This window comes from Notolepis coatsorum (genome assembly GCF_963971535.1).
Source record: "Notolepis coatsorum genome assembly, chromosome: 7".
Classification (NCBI taxonomy): domain Eukaryota; kingdom Metazoa; phylum Chordata; class Actinopteri; order Aulopiformes; family Paralepididae; genus Notolepis; species Notolepis coatsorum.
Window position 1 is genome coordinate 66,893,418 of NC_140171.1, and position 10,780 is coordinate 66,904,197.

Below are 10,780 nucleotides of genomic sequence, written 5' to 3' on the forward strand. Positions count from 1 at the left end.
AAGCCAGTCATTACAGAGGCTCAGAAATGATATTACCCCTGGCTAAAACAACTGGCTTAGAAGCATGACTACAGTCCCTGTCAGAGAACTGTTAAGAACAAATTCTAGTAGGCCTCAGAAATGTCCCAATTTATATTTTTTGGGTGAGGGAACCATGAGTCAATCTCAATATGATGTTAAATCTAAGGAAGAGGACTCTTGCAAAGCCGGCAGCATGTCCAAACTCGTCCCTACTTACCACTACCTGCAGGTCAAAAGAGACATGATCCCCAGAAGGAATTTAGAACCAGCAAATATGACAGGCATTTTCCAGGTTACACAGGAGTTCCCAGTAGTGATATATATGCCATTTGCATCAAACAATCCTTTGTAAGGAAGGAATGGAGGGAACTTGAGTCACACTGGGGGTCGTTCTTTTGGATGATGATATACTGTAGATGATGCAGCCAGGTTCTTTTGGATAGTGATATAGATGATGGAGGTTCTTTTGGATGATGATATTATGATGGAGGTTCTTTTGGATGAGACTTTTTTTGGATGGCGAAATTGGCGATTAAGGATTTTGGACTTTCTTTTGGATGGTGATTAAGGATGATGGACTTTCTTTTGGATGGTGATTAAGGAAGGCACATAGGCAGTAGACACATAATAGAATGGTTGGACTTCTTACTAGATGAGACTCGCTGTTCGTTTCCTGACCGGTCTTTGTAGGCAAAACCAAAACTTGTATTACATAATAAATTCAATACAGTAGCCTACTAATCCTGTCGCTAGCTCTATGCAGCTTTCTGCACGGATAAAACCATATAAAAAATGTATCAGCCTAAGTCAAATGAAGAGTTGATAATGGATCTCAAGAAGGGAACAGAGCTCTATGATCTGGCTCCCTTTGAACATTAGTTCTCAACCTTCTTGGTTTGTGACCCCTAAAAATAGATTTCACAACTCCAACACGTTGAAGCACAGAGAATGGTAAACTGATGCATGTAACCGTAACGGATGGTATCGTGAAGCGCAGTCAAGAAGGGCTGGGGTGAGTAGCGGTGCTATGGGTTAAACTCACTCTCACATCCTCAAAAGACGCATAAACCCATTACTTAGAAGTGGATTCACATCTTGGTATAGTGGTCTGTGTTGCTGCCTGCGGTGTGGGAGACCGGGGTTCGACTCCCACTCGTTGTCACAACCGTTACACTGATTATACCAAAACATAATTCCCAGAGACTGTCTGAAGCCAGTCTGGCACCTAAGTTACAGACAGTATTATCAATTTACACTGTCGCCTACAGATAAACCTTGTACAGAAAGTTAAATATGGGGATTAAGCTACACACGCAGTGAGTTACCCAAAGTGAGCTCCTCTAAAAGCAGAGATGACCTGGGTCTCTTCCAGAGAACCGGTGGACTAGGCCTACACACCTTCCCATTACAGTAACGTAAACTGAGAAGGTGTCCACGTCGGAAGCCTCCAGACAAGGGAATAATGAACCAACAAGCACGCCGCCACCCTACCACACCCCACACATCCAGACCCACACAACAGGTTATATCCTCATCCCTGTTCTCTCTCTCTCTCTTCTGGCAGACCACATCAAGGACAGGTGAAACATGAAAGAGGGTGTCCATTAGACAACACAAAACCAGTACTAGTAGTGTGCCAGAATATTACCAGTGCAGCCAAGGTTCACCGTCCATAGAAAACGGGCAAGTAAGGCAAAGTAGTAATGGCAAAGTGTCAAAATACCTCTATGATATTCATGACAAAATGATTAGTGAGTCGAAACTGGACTTTGACTCGTATGTGGCCGGTGACGGAGCGGGCTGGCCAGTTACTTCCGTGTGTTCTTCTCACCTGGCTTGAAAGCTGGATCACAGAGAATGCAGCAGTCTGATCACAAAGTAAAGTCCAGTAACGTTCCTTCATAGCGGCTTGCTGCCACAATCATCTACTAGTAGAGACGTCAGTTGATGTGTTCAGTTCAGGTGCAGCGGAAGGTGTTGTTCGTTGAACACAACATGAATAGCTATGCCACAAAAACCATGCCATTTTTACAAGAAAAAAAACAAAACTAAAACGGTTAACGTTAGCTAGATTAGCTACCCAATAAAATAATTGTTATCTGAAATAGTTTAACTAAGCTCGTTTATACTCCATGCAACACGGCCCTGTGATGCTAACAAACGGAACTTTCTCAAATAAGAGTTTGAGCCTGTGATGTGACACATATGTGGTTGTTGGCTAAAGTACTTTCGTAGCCGATAGACTGTAAAACGCGAATGCTAGCTATTTAGCTAACGCTAGCTACTCTGCTATAAAACACCAATAATCAAATTAACGGAATTAAAGGCCTGTTTTTGTTACAATGGCCAATTGTGTCGCGCAAAAAAGAAATACAAAGAAATGGCTTATTACCTATTCTGGAGAATGTTGTGCCTGTTATTCAAAGTCCACACGGGGTTGCGACCGATGTTGGGCCTTTACTGCCCACTAGCCCCCAAACAGGCAGCAGCGCAGCGCAAACTGCACAGTGTGTCTGTCTGCTGCGCCGCACCGAGGGCTTTGCCTTTGATACAATTCCAATCCTGGGCGTTCTGCTGCTCGGGCTGTAGTTTCTGCTGCTCCAGCTGTAGTTTATATCGCTCGAGTTAAGAGTTGTCTACAAATGACCCCAATGTGGTCGAATACGCGCTTATCCCCGAAACAGTCGCCCACAGGACCGACCACTGACTACAAAGACAGCGAAACACCCACCTATAGTTTGCTTGCTGGCTCTCTTCCTCCTCCTCCTCCTCCTCGCCTCGGCTTCTTGTTGTTCACTCGTCTCCTCTCTTCCTTCCTCTCAGCTGGGGGGGGGGGGGCTTCGGCTCGGAGGTGAAGGAGGTAGAAATGGCAACACGGAATAGAGTGGAGTAGAATGAATGAATGAATGAAAACTTTATTTAACAGATTGCAGAATGGGTACAATACAGTACGGCTCAATACATACAATTGTTAAGGGGATGCAGACCTGAGAAAGACGTTTGTCTTGTTTCCATCAGGGTCCCCCATTTTCATTTCATATAGACATTTATGACATACACAACATACATGACATTTATGGCATAGGGACATATAGGTATTTAGTACTGATACATTTGTGACATAAGCGGTATTCAAATATACAGTACTGTTACCCCTAGATCCTGACAGAGTATATACATATGATGGGGAGGGGACTGTACATTAGGAGGGGGTGGGTGGGTGGGAGGGAAATATACATACGGCGGGGAGGGAATATATATGCGGTGGGGAGGAGACTGTCTATTAGGAGGTGGTGGGGGTTTTGGGCATTTACGGTGGCCAGTTTCGAATTGCAGCCTCCCGTAGGTGCTCTTTAAGAGCGGTTTTGAATGTGGGCAGGGATTCACATTCCGTTACAGCTTTGGGTAGGGCGTTCCACATACTGCGGTCAAGTGAGCCGTCTTTTGTTTTTGCGTGGTCAAGTGAGCCGCTCTTGTTTTTCGAGTGCGCGATTAGTTCCAGGTTTACGGTAATGCATTAAAACAAGCCTGGGACGCTGTTGTAATGAACCGACGTGACTTTTGAACACAGTCTCACAAGTAGATCTTACAGAAATACTTAATATGACATTGAATGCGCATCGAATCAATAGGACGTTTAGTCTAATCAATAGGACGTTTCGTATGTGCAGTATTATTGAACATCGAATCAATAGGACGCGCAGTATATTCGATCACTAAACTAAAGCTACAGACAATTCCACAGAGGAACACTTCCGGTGAGAATTTCAAAGTAAAGGATGGCATGTGGTTCATTTCTATTATTTCATAAGTAGTTTATTACACTGCCATGTTTGTACTTAATACTTCTCAAGACTACTTGCACAAATAATATTAACTACTTTTACTGTGTACTTTGAGTAATTTGAGTTTCAAAGTCCTTTTTATAGAACAATGAGTATTTTCGACTAACTTTGATGTGGGATAAAAAAAGATTTTCCCATAAGCACTTTATGAAACTGCCATGGTTGTACTTAGTACCTCTTAGACTACTTGTACAAATTATATGAAATATTTTTACTGTGTACTTTTTGAGTAATTTCAGTTTCAAAGTCCTCAGAATCAGCATTTTCGACTAACTTTGATGTTGGATAAAAACAATTCTTCCCATAAGCACTTTATGAAACTGCCATGGTTGTACTTAGTACCTCTTAGACTACCTGTACAAATTATATGAAATATTTTTACTGTGTACTTTTTGAGTAATTTGAGTTTCAAAGTCCCCAGAATCAGCATTTTCGACTAACTTTGATGTGGGATAAAAAAAGATTTTCCCATAAGCACTGGTTGTACTTAGTACCTCTTAGACTACCTGTACAAATTATATGAAATATTTTTACTGTGTACTTTTTGAGTAATTTGAGTTTCAAAGTCCCCAGAATCAGCATTTTCGACTAACTTTGATGTGGGATAAAAAAAGATTTTCCCATAAGCACTTTATGAAACTGCCATGGTTGTACTTAGTACCTATTAGACTACTTGTACAAATTATATGAAATATTTTTACTGTGTACTTTTTGAGTAATTTCAGTTTCAAAGTCCTCAGAATCAGCATTTTCGACTAACTTTGATGTTGGATAAAAACAATTCTTCCCATAAGCACTTTATGAAACTGCCATGGTTGTACTTAGTACCTCTTAGACTACCTGTACAAATTATATGAAATATTTTTACTGTGTACTTTTTGAGTAATTTCAGTTTTAAAGTCCTCAGAATCAGCATTTTCGACTAACTTTGATGTGGGATAAAAAAAGATTTTCCCATAAGCACTTTATGAAAACTGCCATGGTTGTACTTAGTACCTCTTAGACTACTTGTACAAATTATATGAAATATTTTTACTGTGTACTTTTTGAGTAATTTGAGTTTCAAAGTCCTCAGAATCAGCATTTTCGACTAACTTTGATGTGGTATAAAAAAAGATTTTCCCATAAGCACTTTATGAAACTGCCATGGTTGTACTTAGTACCTATTAGACTACTTGTACAAATTATATGAAATATTTTTACTGTGTACTTTTTGAGTAATTTCAGTTTCAAAGTCCTCAGAATCAGCATTTTCGACTAACTTTGATGTGGGATAAAAAAAGATTTTCCCATAAGCACTTTATGAAACTGCCATGGTTGTACTTAGTACCTCTTAGACTGTACAAGTAGTCTAAGAGGTACTAAGTACAACCATGGCAGTTTCATAAAGTGCTTATGGGAAGAATTGTTTTTATCCAACATCAAAGTTAGTCGAAAATGCTGATTCTGGGGACTTTGAAACTCAAATTACTCAAAAAGTACACAGTAAAAATATTTCATATAATTTGTACAGGTAGTCTAAGAGGTACTAAGTACAACCATGGCAGTTTCATAAAGTGCTTATGGGAAAATCTTTTTTTATCCCACATCAAAGTTAGTCGAAAATGCTGATTCTGGGGACTTTGAAACTGAAATTACTCAAAAAGTACACAGTAAAAATATTTCATATAATTTGTAAAAGTAGTCTAAGAGGTACTAAGTACAACCATGGCAGTTTCATAAAGTGCTTATGGGAAAATCTTTTTTTATCCCACATCAAAGTTAGTCGAAAATGCTGATTCTGGGGACTTTGAAACTCAAATTACTCAAAAAGTACACAGTAAAAATATTTCATATAATTTGTACAAGTAGTCTAAGAGGTACTAAGTACAACCATGGCAGTTTCATAAAGTGCTTATGGGAAAATCTTTTTTTATCCCACATCAAAGTTAGTCGAAAATGCTGATTCTGAGGACTTTGAAACTGAAATTACTCAAAAAGTACACAGTAAAAATATTTCATATAATTTGTACAAGTAGTCTAAGAGGTACTAAGTACAACCATGGCAGTTTCATAAAGTGCTTATGGGAAAATCTTTTTTTATACCACATCAAAGTTAGTCGAAAATGCTGATTCTGAGGACTTTGAAACTCAAATTACTCAAAAAGTACACAGTAAAAATATTTCATATAATTTGTACAAGTAGTCTAAGAGGTACTAAGTACAACCATGGCAGTTTCATAAAGTGCTTATGGGAAAATCTTTTTTTATCCCACATCAAAGTTAGTCGAAAATGCTGATTCTGGGGACTTTGAAACTGAAATTACTCAAAAAGTACACAGTAAAAATATTTCATATAATTTGTACATGTAGTCTAAGAGGTACTAAGTACAACCATGGCAGTTTCATAAAGTGCTTATGGGAAAATCTTTTTTTATCCCACATCAAAGTTAGTCGAAAATGCTGATTCTGGGGACTTTGAAACTGAAATTACTCAAAAAGTACACAGTAAAAATATTTCATATAATTTGTACAAGTAGTCTAAGAGGTACTAAGTACAACCATGGCAGTTTCATAAAGTGCTTATGGGAAAATCTTTTTTTATCCCACATCAAAGTTAGTCGAAAATGCTGATTCTGAGGACTTTAAAACTGAAATTACTCAAAAAGTACACAGTAAAAATATTTCATATAATTTGTACAAGTAGTCTAAGAGGTACTAAGTACAACCATGGCAGTTTCATAAAGTGCTTATGGGAAAATCTTTTTTTATCCCACATCAAAGTTAGTCGAAAATGCTGATTCTGGGGACTTTGAAACTCAAATTACTCAAAAAGTACACAGTAAAAATATTTCATATAATTTGTACAGGTAGTCTAAGAGGTACTAAGTACAACCATGGCAGTTTCATAAAGTGCTTATGGGAAAATCTTTTTTTATCCCACATCAAAGTTAGTCGAAAATGCTGATTCTGGGGACTTTGAAACTCAAATTACTCAAAAAGTACACAGTAAAAATATTTCATATAATTTGTACAGGTAGTCTAAGAGGTACTAAGTACAACCATGGCAGTTTCATAAAGTGCTTATGGGAAGAATTGTTTTTATCCAACATCAAAGTTAGTCGAAAATGCTGATTCTGAGGACTTTGAAACTGAAATTACTCAAAAAGTACACAGTAAAAATATTTCATATAATTTGTACAAGTAGTCTAAGAGGTACTAAGTACAACCATGGCAGTTTCATAAAGTGCTTATGGGAAAATCTTTTTTTATCCCACATCAAAGTTAGTCGAAAATGCTGATTCTGGGGACTTTGAAACTGAAATTACTCAAAAAGTACACAGTAAAAATATTTCATATAATTTGTACAAGTAGTCTAAGAGGTACTAAGTACAACCATGGCAGTTTCATAAAGTGCTTATGGGAAAATCTTTTTTTATCCCACATCAAAGTTAGTCGAAAATGCTGATTCTGAGGACTTTAAAACTGAAATTACTCAAAAAGTACACAGTAAAAATATTTCATATAATTTGTACAAGTAGTCTAAGAGGTACTAAGTACAACCATGGCAGTTTCATAAAGTGCTTATGGGAAAATCTTTTTTTATCCCACATCAAAGTTAGTCGAAAATGCTGATTCTGGGGACTTTGAAACTCAAATTACTCAAAAAGTACACAGTAAAAATATTTCATATAATTTGTACAGGTAGTCTAAGAGGTACTAAGTACAACCATGGCAGTTTCATAAAGTGCTTATGGGAAAATCTTTTTTTATCCCACATCAAAGTTAGTCGAAAATGCTGATTCTGGGGACTTTGAAACTGAAATTACTCAAAAAGTACACAGTAAAAATATTTCATATAATTTGTACAAGTAGTCTAAGAGGTACTAAGTACAACCATGGCAGTTTCATAAAGTGCTTATGGGAAAATCTTTTTTTATCCCACATCAAAGTTAGTCGAAAATGCTGATTCTGAGGACTTTAAAACTGAAATTACTCAAAAAGTACACAGTAAAAATATTTCATATAATTTGTACAAGTAGTCTAAGAGGTACTAAGTACAACCATGGCAGTTTCATAAAGTGCTTATGGGAAAATCTTTTTTTATCCCACATCAAAGTTAGTCGAAAATGCTGATTCTGGGGACTTTGAAACTCAAATTACTCAAAAAGTACACAGTAAAAATATTTCATATAATTTGTACAGGTAGTCTAAGAGGTACTAAGTACAACCATGGCAGTTTCATAAAGTGCTTATGGGAAAATCTTTTTTTATCCCACATCAAAGTTAGTCGAAAATGCTGATTCTGGGGACTTTGAAACTCAAATTACTCAAAAAGTACACAGTAAAAATATTTCATATAATTTGTACAGGTAGTCTAAGAGGTACTAAGTACAACCATGGCAGTTTCATAAAGTGCTTATGGGAAGAATTGTTTTTATCCAACATCAAAGTTAGTCGAAAATGCTGATTCTGAGGACTTTGAAACTGAAATTACTCAAAAAGTACACAGTAAAAATATTTCATATAATTTGTACAAGTAGTCTAAGAGGTACTAAGTACAACCATGGCAGTTTCATAAAGTGCTTATGGGAAAATCTTTTTTTATCCCACATCAAAGTTAGTCGAAAATACTCATTGTTCTATAAAAAGGACTTTGAAACTCAAATTACTCAAAGTACACAGTAAAAGTAGTTAATATTATTTGTGCAAGTAGTCTTGAGAAGTATTAAGTACAAACATGGCAGTGTAATAAACTACTTATGAAATAATAGAAATGAACCACATGCCATCCTTTACTTTGAAATTCTCACCGGAAGTGTTCCTCTGTGGAATTGTCTGTAGCTTTAGTTTAGTGATCGAATATACTGCGCGTCCTATTGATTCGATGTTCAATAATACTGCACATACGAAACGTCCTATTGATTAGACTAAACGTCCTATTGATTCGATGCGCATTCAATGTCATATTAAGTATTTCTGTAAGATCTACTTGTGAGACTGTGTTCAAAAGTCACGTCGGTTCATTACAACAGCGTCCCAGGCTTGTTTTAATGCATTACCGTAAACCTGGAACTAATCGCGCACTCGAAAAACAAGAGCGGCTCACTTGACCACGCAAAAGCAAAAGACGGCTCACTTGACCGCAGTTTCCACATTGTTGTGGCATAATTGCGAAACGTGTTTAGTCCCTTGTTTGAGCCGAATCTGGGTTTAACATGATTTGTTGAGCTTCCTCTGGTGTAGTGGTTGTGGTATTCACTGACCTTTGGGAAGTATTTTGACATGTACATGGGCACTCCGGTCGTATAGTGTATCTTGAAGACCAGGCCCATTGCAAGTTGCTGTACTCTGTCGTCTACTCTAAGCCATCCTAGGTTGTCAAAGTGGGCAGGGGTGAGGTGGGTTCTGGGGTTCAGGTCAAGTAGTAGTCTGACCAGTTTGTTTTGTGATGTTTGTAATTTTGTTTTAAGCGCCTTTGAGGTGCTTTGGTACCATGAGGTGCACGCATAGTCATAGTACCCTTGAATGAGTGCTCCTGCCAGAGTCTTCAGGGTATTCTTGTTTACCAGAGAGGAGATCCGGTACAAGAATCTAGTTCGTTGGTTGACTTTTTTTATTACATTGGATGCCATTTTGTCACAGGAAAGATTTGCCTCTAGGATGGAACCCAGGTAGGTCATTTCGTCTTTCCTTGTGACAATATTGTCACCCACTGTAACTGAGAAGCCGTCGGTCTTGCTGAGTTTGTTATTTGAACCGAAGAGAATGGACTCTGTTTTGCCCATGTGTAATGATAGTTTGTTATCAGCGAGCCATATGCAGATTTTGCCTAGTTCCGTGCTGAGGGTTTTTTCAACCTGCAATTTGTTCTTGTCAGAGACCAGCAGGGCTGAGTCGTCCGCAAACAGGAACAATATAGCTTTCTTAACCAATCTATCTATAGAGAGTTCATATCTTAGAAGAATTAATTTAAATGTTTGATCTGATTTAGGTCTAAATATACGTTGTGCGATTTTTATTTTATTTAAACACAATATGATTTTATTACAACAATAGGATGCATGTCTGATATGGGTTACTATCTTTTATGGGTCGGGAGGGTGGCATGGGGGTTATGAAGCAAAATAGGCCAGTTAATTGAATGGCTTTTTCTGCCACCTAATGGCATTTTAAGCACACTACAACAATAGTCAGTGTCCAATGAATGAATGAAAACTTTATTTAACAGATTGCAGAATGGGTACAATACAGTACGGCTCAATACACACAATTGTTAAGGGAATGCAGACCAGAGAAAGACGTTTGTCTTGTTTACAACAATAGCCAGTAACTTCAATTGAGCTGTATTTATGTGTTTATGATGAATTGAAAATGGGGGACTCTGATGTAAACAAGACGAAAGTCTTTCTCTGGTCTGCATTCCCTTAACAATTGTGTGTATCGGGCGGCTACGTGGCGTAGTGGGCAAGGCGCTCGCCACGAATGACGGAGACGCTGGGCTTGCCTGTTTGAGCCCAGCGCTCCACATTGCTTTCAGTTTAGCTGGTCGTTCATACTAATACACATTGGCCGTATTAGGGGGTGGGAAACTGATGGGTGGGGATCGGGCGTTGTGGACAGCGACTCCTACAGGTCGGTTGGTGCGCCTGCGCAGTAGAATCAGGAAGTGTCGGGGGCAGCGTGAGCCTCCCACGCGTTACTCCTCGCCACTGAGAGATCGAGCTGCGCAGGTGAAAAGATGCGACTGCTGTTACCTCAAGTACCGGAGGGGACTTGTGCTATGTATGACTTAGTCCACATTGCAGCCGGCTTGTGGGAGGCAAGAAACAGCGTTCGTGACAGGGGAGGGTTGAATTGGATGATACGAAATTGGGATGGGAGAAAAATATTAAAAATGGGAAAAAAAGTGGATAAAAAAAAAAACAATTGTG

The 10,780-nt window shown here is 38.4% G+C and overlaps 1 protein-coding gene across 8 annotated transcripts in view; it reads right to left on the reverse strand.

Moving 5' to 3' along the window:
- Positions 1-2,826, reverse strand: part of ctnnd1 (catenin (cadherin-associated protein), delta 1) — a 148,175-nt gene extending 145,349 nt beyond the window's left edge. For 5 of the 8 annotated variants that reach the window (XM_084319412.1, XM_084319410.1, XM_084319408.1 and 2 more), the window contains exon 1: positions 2,414-2,745. The gene's annotated coding sequence lies outside the window, so the exon portion shown is untranslated. The other 3 variants (XM_084319413.1, XM_084319411.1, XM_084319407.1) reach the window with 3 other exon arrangements.
- Between the last annotated feature and the right edge of the window lie 7,954 nt (positions 2,827-10,780).